This window comes from Lissotriton helveticus, chromosome 6 (genome assembly GCF_964261635.1).
Source record: "Lissotriton helveticus chromosome 6, aLisHel1.1, whole genome shotgun sequence".
Taxonomy (NCBI): domain Eukaryota; kingdom Metazoa; phylum Chordata; class Amphibia; order Caudata; family Salamandridae; genus Lissotriton; species Lissotriton helveticus.
In genome coordinates, this window is record NC_136067.1 from 1,149,189,086 (window position 1) to 1,149,202,231 (window position 13,146).

The 13,146-nt window shown below is 49.5% G+C and overlaps 1 protein-coding gene across 2 annotated transcripts in view; it reads left to right on the forward strand.

Annotated features, from left to right (window-relative positions):
• The first annotated feature begins 2,445 nt into the window (after window positions 1–2,445).
• DSE (dermatan sulfate epimerase) overlaps window positions 2,446–13,146 on the forward strand; it is a 258,865-nt gene continuing 248,164 nt past the window's right edge. Inside the window, exon 1 of one of the 2 annotated variants that reach the window (XM_078648808.1) lies at window positions 2,446–2,827. The gene's annotated coding sequence lies outside the window, so the exon portion shown is untranslated. The remainder of the gene's footprint in view (window positions 2,828–13,146) is intronic. The other variant, XM_078648809.1, reaches the window with a different exon arrangement.

The following is a 13,146-nucleotide window of genomic DNA, read 5'->3' on the forward strand; positions in this document are numbered from 1 at the left end:
ATAGAAAGTCAATGGTACCCCGCTGCTGTGTTTAGACACTGCACGCGTCTCCCGTGGGCCTCCTACATCCTAACCTTTGGTTGTTCCTAGAAGCCCCAGCGATTCCCTAGGCCTGCTTTCTATTCCTCATGTGGTTCTTATACCACTATTTTAGTATATGGTTTGTGAGGTCCCTAGGGCAAAACGTATACTGTGCAACTTATCGTATGCTAATTTCTATTTAATTCATTTATAGAGCGCGACAGCTGCCCCAGCCAAGAGGCGTCCCGGCGCTAGTAGCAGAATAGGCAACATCAGCGCAGGAAGCAGTTTATACAGTGGGAAAAAGAAAGGTTTTTATAGCTTTCCTAAATTCAGACAAATTGTCAAGCCCTCGAATATGAGGTGGCAAAGAGATCCTGAGAGTCGCCGCTCTATACCGGAAGGAACGACCTTCGGCCCGGGTTCTCTTGACCCAAGGTACCACCAGTAGATGCTGCCCCAGAGAGCAGAGCGGACGGGACATAAAAGGAGTGCAAATCTGTCAAGATATTAGGGGAAGACAGTTTCAAGATCTTAAAGGCTATGCAAAGATCCTTCAACTCTATTTGTTGAGCCACAGGCAGCCAATGAAGGCAACAATTTGTACTGGTCACCAAACAGACTCTACGTAGGCCCAGAATAGCTCTTCCTGCAGCGTTCTGTACACTCTGTAGCCTACGTATTTTGGCCTTATTGGCCCCTAGGTACAGAGAGTTCGCATAATCAAGTCTGGATGTGATCAAGGCTTGAATAATGATCTGTCTGGTTAGTGAATCAAAGAAACCTAAAATAGGTTTCAGCCCGCGCAGTAAACCAAAACAGGTTCTCGCCACCTTCTTTGTTTGAGTCTGGAAACTAAGAGAAGAATCCATCCAAACCCCTAAGTTCTTTACCACCTGCTTAGGAGAGGGGGTGCCTAGATTCATGGGCCACCAGTGTTCCTTCCATAGCCCATGGTCCCTTCCCACCAGCAACACCTCAGACTTGCTAGCATTCAGCTGGAGGCAGTTAGCTGTCATCCATTCGGCAACTGCCGCAAGATCGCCTTGAAACTTTGCAGCATCGTACCTGCAGTTGCTCGAAAGGGCTACCACCAGCTGAGTGTTATTGGCGTAGGATAACCACCATCAGTCCCCTGCTCATGGCCATTACAGCCAGAGATTGAACATACAGGTTAAAGAGCAGAGGGCTCAGAGAGGAACCCTCTGGTACTCCATGCTTGATGGGAAAGGTAGATGAGGAGAATGGGGGGGCAATCACCTGATAAGTCCTATCGGAGAGGAATGATGCTAGCCACTTTAATGCAAGGCCACCAACACCAGCCTGTTCCAGACGGTGCAGCAAGATGGCATGTGACACGGTATCGAACGCAACACTGAGGTCCAAAAGGATCAGTGCCGATGTTTGTCCTTCATCCAGTGCTGTCCAAAGGTGTTCTGTCACCGCCAGGAGTGCAGACTCGGTGCCATGGCCGGGACGGAAGCCGTTTTGCGAGGGATCAAGTTCCTTGTATTGTACTTTTGCCTCTGACCTCATAAAGAGTGCAGAGGGGTTGTGTTTAGAATAAATACATATATATTTGATATATACCTTGTGTGGTGTGCTTTCATTTGGTACTCAATAGATTATAAATGCTAAAACAACTTGCTTAACTCGTCTCCAAGTCTTAGCCTGAAGACTGCTCTCCAAAGCTACCACTAGGATAGCTTTCTATAAGGTTGACTTTATAACCTACCATCAATAAGGGTCGATTGGACTGGTGCAAGGTGCCCACTAGGATAGTGGACAACATATACCAGGCCAACTTTTCACAGAGAGGTTTTTGAATAGTCCACACACAGTAAGCGCTATACGTTCACTGTCAGAATGGCAGATGCATCTGACTATATGAGTGACCACCCTATTATTCAATCACTTAAGTTATCGTCCCACTATTATGCCTTGGAACTCGCTGAGTACACACACATTCTTGCAGCAGATGCTTAACCCCGTAGGATATTATAAAATGTAGTCTGCGATTGAACAATTAAGTAAGCCAGAACGGGATTCACCACCACACTTGTACTTGTTGTCAATTACTTTCGGGGAAACGCTTAAAAAAATGAGTATAAATAAACTTTCAGACCCTACTCGCTTCTGCTGCCTCTCTTGGACCCCCTAATGTATGTGATGCAGGAGTCTCTTTTTTCCACAGCAGCACGTAGCTGCCTCACAGGTGTACTGGGCACTGGACGTCCGCCAAGGACACGGTCTTTAAGTAACTTTCAAAAGTAATTGTAAAGAGCACGTTGGCACGAAACAGAATTGGTCGGCAGAATTGTCTTGTCCCGTGTAATGTATTATCTCGGAATGAAGGAACTTTAAGATGCAGTGCAAGGCAAAATAAAATTTACTTAGGTCAAAGTGCAGAAAAATAGAGAATTTCCACTTGGAGGATTTTCATGGGGCAGTGCGCGTCAAAAATGCTCCCTCCCTCGTTCCAAAAATTCCCTGCACTCCTCCGGCCCCTCACCCTTGCCTTCCTCTGCCCCCACTCCTCCTCCAGTGACGCCGGCTCCTTCCTCCTCCTCAGAAGTGCGCGTCTCTCCGTGGGCCGCTGCTCCGCGCGTTGGCTGGGGACGGGGAGAGAAGGGCGCCGGGACTGTGCTCCAGAAGGAGGCGGACGGCAGCAGCATGCCAGCGCGCTGCTGAGGGGACGCCGTCGCCCGCCCTCAGGCTGCCTGTGGGAACGGAGCCTCCATGGAGCCCGGGAGACGGCGAGGGGAGCCGAGGGACTGCTGAGACGAAGGGAACCCAAGACCGAGAGGTGAGGGGCCGCCGTAGCCTTGCTCGAGCCACTAAATCTGCGTGAGGTCCGCTCCATCCCCACGCAGAGTATCCCTCAAGTTCCTTGAAGGGGCAAGCAGCGCTAGAAGGGCAGGCAGGAGGTGTCCGCGGCTTTCCTGGGGCACGCTGCCTGCTGGCGCGCAGCAGGACTGCCCTTGCCCGCTGCCTCCCCCGGACTCCACTCACTCTCCTGGCGTCTTTACTTTGTTTCCATCCGGTGCCGGGGAGCTGCAGTAAATATCCGCCTGTGGCCCTGCGCTGAACTCTCGTGGCAGCAACGTGTGCGTGCGCGCGCCCAGCGTGTGTGTCTGCGTAGAGGGTAACCTACGCAGTGTGAACTCCAGTATAGGGAGCGAGGGACGGATTTACAAGCCTCTTGCGGCACTTATGCGTCTTTTTTCCCATTAACAGTGACGCAAAAGTGGCGGCAAGGAGCTTGTAAATCTGCCCCTAAGTGTATGTCATATGTGTAGCAGCACATGGTGTCACTAGGTATGTGTACCACGGTAATGTGCCCTGGGGGGGGGGGGGGTGCGTGTAGTGGAGGTGGGCGAAGCAACCAGTTAACATGGAGAGCCGCACCAGAGCTCAGCCAAGGGTCTGGTGGGGAGTCGAGTCCAGAAAATGTTTGAGACGTAAATCGTGGAATAAACCGCGCAAAAATATGATGACATCTGTTCAGAATTCCAAAACTTATATTTCCTTAACATGCGGAACTAACCCCCAGATTCATCAAAGTCCTGTTTTGCGAGTCCTTAATAGCGATTTTTAAGGAATCGCTATTAAAGACTCGCAAAACGGGAGGCATGTAGAAATCGCAATATTTTTTGCGATTTCTACTGCTTCCTTATTTGCGTTTCGCTAATTGCTAATCGCAAATAAGGAATGAATGGGGAGTCATTCCTTATTTGCGATTAGCAATTAGCGATTCGCAAATAAGGAAGCGATTTCAAGGGTGCCAGGGTGTCCTGGACACCCTGTAGCACCCCTGAAATGGTAATGTACACTGAACATGTCCACAGGACATGTGTGTGTGTAACATACAACTTAGAAAAATGCACTAAAGTGCATTTTTCTAAGTTTTCACTATTTACCACGTAGTTGGACTACGCGGTAAATAGCGGCCCCAGATTGCGAATTCACAATTTTAAAATGGTTCATGAATTGCATTTAAGGAATCTCAAATTGAGATTCCTTAAATGCAATTCTTCGCAATTTAGCGATTTCTAGATTTGCGATTTTTGCATTTGGGATGATGAATCCCAAATGCAAAAATAGCGCTCGCAAAGGGCCAGATTCTCAGAATCTGGCCCTTTGCGAGCCGATTTTGGCTTGATGAATCTGGCTGTAAGCGTTTCACCTTAGTACATCAGGTTGCATCCTGCATTCATTGACAGGAAATTCTTAAGAGGTAGTTTTTAAACATTCGTGCCCCCCTCTCCCGCGACAAGGTCAAAAGCGACCTAAGGGCCAATTCAGTTGTCATGAACACCCTATATGTGCGTATGACAACCTAGATTCTTATTATATATACATGGTGCCTCATTACCGTACCTTAAATGTGCAGCACACATCCCGAACTCACGATTTTGAAGATGCCCTCGTGTGTGATAATGAAAAAAAAGCAAGTACGGCGATATAGAATATGTCCCCAGGATCACACTGTTTGGTGAATAGGTGAAGCCAGCATTGATTTTAAGTTTTCTAGATTCACGTTGTGCGACTCGGGCGTTAGATTGGTATCTCTTTCCCCTGTTTTACATTAAAGGTAAATTATCTATCTTTATTTCTTGGCGCTTGAGGTTTGAGCGTGGGAGGCAGGCAGGAGCCACGTGGAACGATGGCTCCCTTTGGGCTCGAGGGTCCCATTAGTACCTCGAGCCGAGGTAGAGCCAGTGATCTGGCTCGCCGCTGCAATGTATGCTCTTGCATGTCTGTGTCTGAAATACCACAATACAGTTTACGCTGCTATTTATGCTTGCCAGCCAACAGTGCGCGCAAGTAGTTGTGTGCCCTGCATTGTGTGTGCCACAATTTCGTATTCCCTGATATTTGTGTGTGTGACAGACTAAAAGGCGCCCACGTGTGTCTGTGTGCTGGTGTACGTGAAACCTATAGTGTGCGCCCAAGATACCATGTGCTCTTGAGACTTATGTTTCAAGAGAAGGTGTGCCTAGGGTAGGAATTTTGGGTGTGTACCAGGTGAATTTTGGGTGTGTAACAGGTATAAGGAAGTTATCTGGTGTTTGTTCCAGGATAAACGTGCTTTAAGGTCTGCATACAGGGTGCCCCGTTTCTCATCAAAATAAACAGCGTCCTTTCGTGGGTGGTTTGCTTTCGCCAGGATATATTGTCCTATTCTTACAATGTTCAGGGTGGATGCTCGTGTGTATATAGCCTGTATAAATGTGTTTAAATGTCAGAATTTAGAGCTCCCTGGGTGTGTACCAGAGTACACAAAATATCCTGCGGGGGCGATGGTTTGGTGTAGTGTGCCTGGGTCGAGTTGACCCTGAAATGTGTATATATTTTGTGTGTTATTGGGATACAGGGTGCCCTGAAGTTGTGTACCAGGATGCAGTACGGTAAGGGATGTCTGTATATATGACAGTACACGGTGCGCACCAGAGTGTGTCAGAAACCGTTGTGCTCCAGTCATGTGTAAGGATAGTACACGCACAGCGTATTTCGGGGGGTCTGGTGGTGTGTGTTTGTGATATATTATTTACATGGTGCTTCGATAGATATTGCCTCTGCCTGGGATATCAACGCCACACTCTGGTCCCCTGGATCGTGTGCCAGGATGCTGCTGACCCCTGGAGTGGGATTGGTGCTCTGTGCCAGGATGTTGCGTACCTGTGATTGTGTCCCAAGTTGCTGTGTGCCCTGGAAGTGTTGGTACTAGGCTCCGATTTCTTTCGAGGTAACCTTTTGGCGTTCTTTGGTGTCACCAGGGTCGGAGTGTGACAGAAAATAGGTCCGGGCACCAAAAGAAAAGCGGCCCAATTAGCGCATCAGATTAAAAAAAGTGAGTCACACGTCATATATGTTCTTTGCAAGGTATCTATATAATTGCTGCATGCAATGTTTACTGGTAATTGCAGGGAAATCAATGGTCTGTAAAACCCAGCCCAGCAGACCATAAAACAGGCCCAGTGACCGGCCCACCCCTTATCAGACCTGCCCCTGGGCACTGCCTGATGCCCTATAAGTCAGTCGGACCCTGGGTGTCACCCTCAGCCAATGCCCCGCCCCCATCTACCAGTTAGCAATAAAGTGCCCTTTGCCACTTGCGCAACTCTCCTTTGCCTTTGCTGTTTAATTAACGACAAAACGGGCAGCAGGTAAAACGGCAGCAGGTTACCTGGGAGTGTGAACTGCGGATCCCCCTCACTATTAATACCGCGTTTTATTTTGAGAGAGCCTGAAGTTTGTTACGCCACATTGTGCTTGTTTGTGAGGCACACAACGCCCACCTCCAGTGTGAGGCCCGGCGTCCAGCATGCAGATGTTTTACATCAGTTCTTTTTGAATGGCCTCCGAGCTCGGTGCGCCGCGTCACGTGCAGAACTGGCGTCCTTTCTCCAGGCCACACCAGCTCCAAAGTACATCACGTGCTTTTTTTTTATTGTTCTAACATCTAGTTTCATTTTCGCATTTATGTGCAATCACATAAACGTGTCTTGAGGTTGTGATGCTAAAAGAGCAATGGAACCAGAAAGTCGAAAGAGAAACACCAGTAATTTTCATCTTTAATAAAAATATATATTCCGCATGGCTTAACAGGGGCCGCTGATGTGTTTTTCTCAGAATCTATCTCTTTTGTTGAACATTTAAATGTTGCCTACTTGTGGCAATTGTTAAGAACTGCACCGTTGTATAGGGGAGGGGCAAGGACATGAGTGGGCGCTTATTGTACATAAGTCAGTGTAGTGTACACACTCTGCATTCACTACACTCACACACTGTACAATGTAATTAACCAAGCTTGCTTTAAGGCGCATAGCATCCCATTTACGCCCATGACTCCACTCCACTACACCTCCAAGCTGTCACTCATTATTCACACTGCACCCCAAAACTTGACAGTGAGGTTTCACTGCAGCACGAGCCATTAGTCATTCTGTTGACCCACTGCCTAGTGTGCATTGTTTCAGACCGTAGTTGAATTGGCGTTAAGTGTAGGTACTCATTGCTCAAAATACGCCTCACTGCACTATTATAGAAGGCCGCTGCACTCACATCGCCGACATCTTGGGCTAAAATGCACTGAATCAACTGTACTCACCCACCACAGCACTCAAGATGCACCCCTGAGCAGCCACACAGTGACTGTGACTGTTTTCCTCGTGTTAGTCGGGAACCATCTGTATGTAAAAATACTTTTATTTGATCTGTTAAAATCATAAAAAGAGTGGAAACATACCACCATAATGAAAACGTCACAAAACTGGTACAGATAAAAAATGACATTAAAACATTTTTAGTTATCGTAACCCTCATATGGAATGGAACCAACCAGGGATCCATCTGTAGATCTTGCGGAGCATTCGGAGGTTGTTGAAGCAGGTGGAGGAGACTGTGTTGACTTGTTTGGTCATGGTGAGTTTCGAGTCGAGGATGACTCCCAGGTTGAGTGCGTGGTTGATAGGAGCTGGGGGTGTCCCCAGTGATGCGGGCCCCCAGGAGTCGGCCCATGCTGAGGGGTTGGGCCCGAGGATGAGGGTCTCCGTCTTGTCTGAGTTCAGCTTAAGTCGGCTATCCTTCATCCAGTCGGCGACGGCCTTCATTCCCTGGTGGAGGTTGGATTTGGCGGGGAGAGGGTCCTTGGTGAGGGAGAGGATCAGCTGCGTGTCATCGGCGTAGGAGATTATGTTGAGGTCGTGCTGTCGGACGATGCGTGCTGGTGGGGCCATGTAGACGTTGAACAGCGTCGGTCTGTAGGAGGATCACTGTGGGATGCCGCAAATGATCTCGGAGGCTTCGGATCGGAACGGGGGGAGGCGGACTCTCTGAGTTCTGCCGGTGAGGAAGGAGGTGATCCAGTCCAAGGCCTGGTCTCGGATCCCTGCCTCGTGGAGGCGCGTGCGTAGTGTGCAGTGGCAGACGGTGTCGAAGGCGGCGGAGAGATCTAGGAGGATTTGGGCCGCCGTCTCGCCGTTGTCTAGCAGGATCCTGATGTCATCTGTGACGGCGATGAGGGCTGTCTCGGTGCTGTGGTTGCTGCGGAATCCTGACTGGGAGGGGTCCAGGATGCTGTTGTCTTCGAGGTGACGGGTGAGCTGGATGTTAACTATCTTCTCGATGACCTTTGCTGGGAACGGAAGCAGGGAGATGGGCCGGAAGTTCTTGAGGTCGCTCCGATCCGCCTTGGGTTTCTTCAGTAGGGCATTGATCTCTGCGTGCTTCCAGCTCTCAGGGAAGGTAGCGGTCTCGAAGGAGAGGTTGATGATGTTGCGCAGGTGGGGTGTGATGGAACTGGCGGCTTTGTTGAAGATGTGGTGTGGGAGAGGGTCAGATGGGGATCCGGAGTGGATTGTGCCCATGGTCTTGATTGTGTCCTTGATGCTCACGTTGGCCAGGTTGTCAGGGAGTCGTGGTTGGTGGGGTGCGGTGTGTCCGGCGTGTTGAGGCCTGTAGGGGTCGCCCGGGGGTTGAAACTGTCATGGATGTCGGTGATCTTTCGGTGAAAGAAGGTGGCGAGGGAGTCGCACAGGGCTTGCGAAGGCGGGATGTCGTTGGAGCTGGGGTTGGAGACTTCCTTCACGATGTTGAAGAGCTCCTTGCTGTTGTGTGCGTTATTGTCAAGGCGGTCTGTGAAGGAGGTCCTTTTGGCGGTCCTGATGAGGTGGTGGTTGTTGCGGATGGCGTCTTTGTGGGCAGCGCGGCTGTCCGGCATCTTGTCGCTGTGCCATATGTTGTCCAATTTCCAGCAGGTGCGCTTTGAAGCTAGGAGTTCCGGGGTGAACCAGCTGGCTCTTTTGCTGTTGTCTCTGCTGGTGGGCTTTTTCAGCGGGGCTAAGGTGTTGGCGCAGTCGTCCATCCATCGTCTGGGTTGGTGGGGTTGGTCGGTGGGTTGAGTGCGAGGCTTGTCTGTAGTTGTTCTTCAGTGACTTTACCCCAGCAGCGGCAGGGGATCTGTAGGGTGCGGTGGTGTGTGAGGGTTTTTCGGAAGGAGAAGTGGATGCAGTGGTGGTCTGTCCAGGTGAGTTCGGAGGCGTGACTGAAGGCGACGTGGGGGCTTGAGGAGAAGATGGCATCAAGCGTGTGACCGGCGGCATGGGTCGGCGTCGTGATGAGCTGTTTTAGTCCGAGGTTGGTGATCAGTGTGGAGGAGTTGTTGTCGTTGTTGTTCTCCAGATGATAGTTCAGGTCTCCGAGGAGGATGTAGTCGGTGGAGGCAGCCACGGCCCGTGGAGGGAGTTTCGGTGGGGTGGAGAGGCGGGGCGGGGGAGGGGCAGGGTGGGGATGCTAAAAACCGGAGTATGGATAATTGAAGGTAAGTAAACAATTTAATTAATAAAACTAATTTCGCAAAATGTGATGCAGGGTGTGCTACGAAATTCGTTTTATTTATTAAATTGTTTACTTACCTTCTATTATCCATACTCCGGTTTTTAGCACCCCCCACCCTGCCCCTCCCCCGCCCCGCCTCTCCGCCCCACTGAAACTCCCTCCACGGGCCGTGGCTGGGTGGAGGTCAGCGTGTGCAAGCTGATGAGGTCGGCGATGGAGTCACCGAATTGTGGCCAGGGTCCTGGCGGTCTGTAGATGAGGGTGCCTCTTAGGGTGGTCTTGGGTTCCGTGTGGATCTGGAAGTGCATGTGTTCTGCGGTGCTGAGAGTGTCGTTGGTGTTTGTTGAGAACCTGATGGTGTTCATGTGGACGATAGCGATTCCTCCTCCGGCTCCATTGGTGCGGTCTCTGCGGGTGGTCTGGTACCCGTCTGGGATGGCTATGGCCAGATCTCGGTCAGGAAGGCGACGTCCGGGGATGCGGTGTTGAGTAGGTCCCAGAGCTCGACGGCGTGTTTGCGTGTGGAGCGGGTGTTGATCAGGATGCATCTGAGCTGGTTGGGTTCCGTCGTTGCGGGTATCTCGGTGCCTTCGAGGCAGGAGCAGCTGCAGTTCCGGCAGGCGAAGAGACCGTGGGTGCGCTTCGGGGTGGCTTTGCAGCAGGTGTGGGTTCTTCCAGGGTTGAGAGCGACGATGGTGTTGGCGTTGTAGCGAGCGGTCTTCCTGGCTGGTGCGGGGGGCAGGGGTTCTGGTGCTTGACGCAGTCCAGGCGCGGACGGGCGCAGATGAGCTTGCTTTAGGCGCGCCTTCGGCGCGGCCATGCAGCGACCGCCATATATGGTGAGGTGGGGAGGGAGGAGCAGCTGGGAGGCGGGAGGCGTGTGTCAGGGCCAGCGAATGGGCGTGGAGGGGGCGGGCCGCAGGGGAAGCAGCGGCGGGGACGGGAGCAGGGAAGCGGAGCGGTCGCGGGAAGGAGACAAGGCAGAGGGGTACAGAATCAAAAAAGGGGGCACGGAAGTGAGTAAAAGGGGTACAGAATCGAAAAGGGGGCACAGAAGTAAGTAAAGGGGTACAGAATCAAAAAAGGGGGCCCAGAAGTAAAGCGGCGAGCGGGGGCAGGGGGTACAGAAGAGGAGCGGGCAGACAGAGTTACAGGCACAACAGAGCGGATACAAATCTAAGGCCACCACTGGCCACCAGGGATGAGCCGCAGGTGGTAGCCTGCGGGTGGTGGAGGGCCTTGACTTCAGCGGCAGTAGTTGTTAGCAGGCGTGCAGGTGGAGCTCTAGCGGGGGGGGGGGGAGCGACTTACCAGGCAAGGTCAAGGGTCGCTCTCCTCACCATGCAGCGGCCGCCATATACGGGGAGGTGGGGAGGGAGGAGCAGCTGGGAGGCGGGAGGCGTGTGTCAGGGGCAGCGAATGGGCGTGGAGGGGGCGGGGTCGCAGGGGAAGCAGTGGCGGGGACAGTATTATTGTACCTCTGCAGATTCCCCACTCTTAAATTCAAATATCACAACTTCTGCTTTAAGAGTCATACACCTGCGTACTAACAGTACCAAATATTGTGTAGCTCTTCTATTAAAACCTTTATAAACACAGAGATTCTATCCGTACGTTCTATCTATATCTCTTATGATAGGTCACATGGAGTGCCTAAGTGTGAGAATGTTGATCCGGGAGATGTCCCGGAGGAACACTATGTGTGTTTAAAATACCCCTCACACACTATGAATCCCATAGTGTCATGCTTCATCATGGGGGTCTTCCCGTCCCTCTACGGGGCGGGGCGTGCTGCGACCGACGACTACGTGGGAGCACTGTATTTTGTGATAGGCTATGTGTGGTGTAGGGAAATGGGAGTGGTAGGGAATGTGGTGATTAGGAGAAAAAATTGTTTAAAAGTTTCCTGGCTAGTAGAAAAATAAGCATTCCCCCCCTCTGCTTTACTCATCAGGACCATATGTGATCCCTACTACACTCAAACCAATCTAAATATGTGTTATAAGCCTATTGTCCTAAAACAGATTGCAAAAATCAGCAAATCTGTTTTTCAAAAAAAGGGGTTGGTTGCCCCTTCCCAAAAATTGGCCAATGGTCATATAGGTTCTTATTTACACTTGCCCCATGAGCTCGCCACGGAGGGGAGGGTGTCTCCAAGGTAAACAATGACCTGGAATGCCTCCTCTCCTTGCCACTGGCCTCCGTGCTGCTCAGGTGGTACCATATGGTCCTGATGAGTAAAGCAGGGGGGTCTGCTTACGAAACATGTCGACCAGGGAGGGCATATTAAAGACACCCTACCTAACCCCATTTTAAAGTTTTCAGCTGGAGAAGCTAATAAAATTTAGTTTTGTACTAGCCAGGAAACTTTTAAACATTTTTTCTCCTAATCACCACATTCCCTATCACTCCCATTTCCCTACACCACACATAGCCTATCACAAAATACAGTGCTCCCACATAGTCGTCGGTCGCAGCACGCCCCACTCCGTAGAGGGACGGGAAGACCCCCATGATGAAACATGACACTATGGGATTCATAGTGTGTGAGGGGTATTTTAAAAACACATAGTATTCCTCCGGGACATCTCCCGTATCAACATCCCCACACTTAGGCACTCCATGTGACCTATCATAAGAGATATAGATATAACGAACGGATAGAATCTCTGTGTTAATAAACTTTGTACTGGAGGTGGATTCTATCCATTACCTCTATACTCCCTAATTTTGTTGTTTTGGACTTCTATTAAAACCACCAACCAATGCATGAATCCACATTTCCCACCCCCCTAAAAATCATGCCTCAATCCTATTAAACAAATCTACCTCAAAGAAACTGGACTAAAAGCGTGGAATGCTTTCCTTAGGTATCAAACAACGTCTCAACTGGTATTCTTTCTAAACAGATTAACAAACTATAAAATGATTACAAAAGAACAGAAACAGGGAGAAAGCAATGATTTTTTGAAGAAGCGGTCTGTATTTACAGATGTATTCGTTATAACAGCACTAATACATAGTTTAACAGTGTAATCCAAAAATTAATGCACACACTGTGCTCGTGAAAAAAGTGAACGGTGTAAGTGAAACACGTGACAGGTGTGAAAAACAGCATGAAAGGCGCAAACTTTCTTTTTTTATTTTTTTAAATGGACACAAAACATAGGCAGTGAAGTCGTAATTAATAAATAACATGTTAAGAACCTAACAACAGGATTACGCTTTAATTAGACGGTGCTGTGATTAAAGAAACAGTACTGCAGTCATGAAGGAAACAATAAATTGTTTGTTTGTATTGTTTGCAGCGCAAAAACATGCATGCTTTGCTATGGGAGTCACACCACAAGGCGTCTTTCATATTTAAGAGCTCCTATGCCGATATCGCCTTTTTAGAGAAATTCGAAATGGAGGCATCTTTGCGCAAATTTACCTGTAAGTGGCACTCCTATACCAACCCTGGGACATACTTTCAAGTTGATTTATGCAAACAATTTATTGTTTTCTTCATGAATGCAGTACTGTTTCTTTAATCACAGCACCGCCTGATTAAAGTGTAATCCTGTCCTGACGATGACCTTAATTTGAATAGGTCGAAACGCCGTTGACTACTCAGTATACATCATGTCGTCCTTTGTTAATACAGACCGCTTTTTCAAAAAATCACTGCTTTCTCCCTGTTTCTGTTGTTTTGTAATTGATTTTACATTATGTCAATCTGTCTAGAAACAATACCTGGAATAATCCTAAAAAGCAAGGGGGCAGATTTACAATAACAGGCGC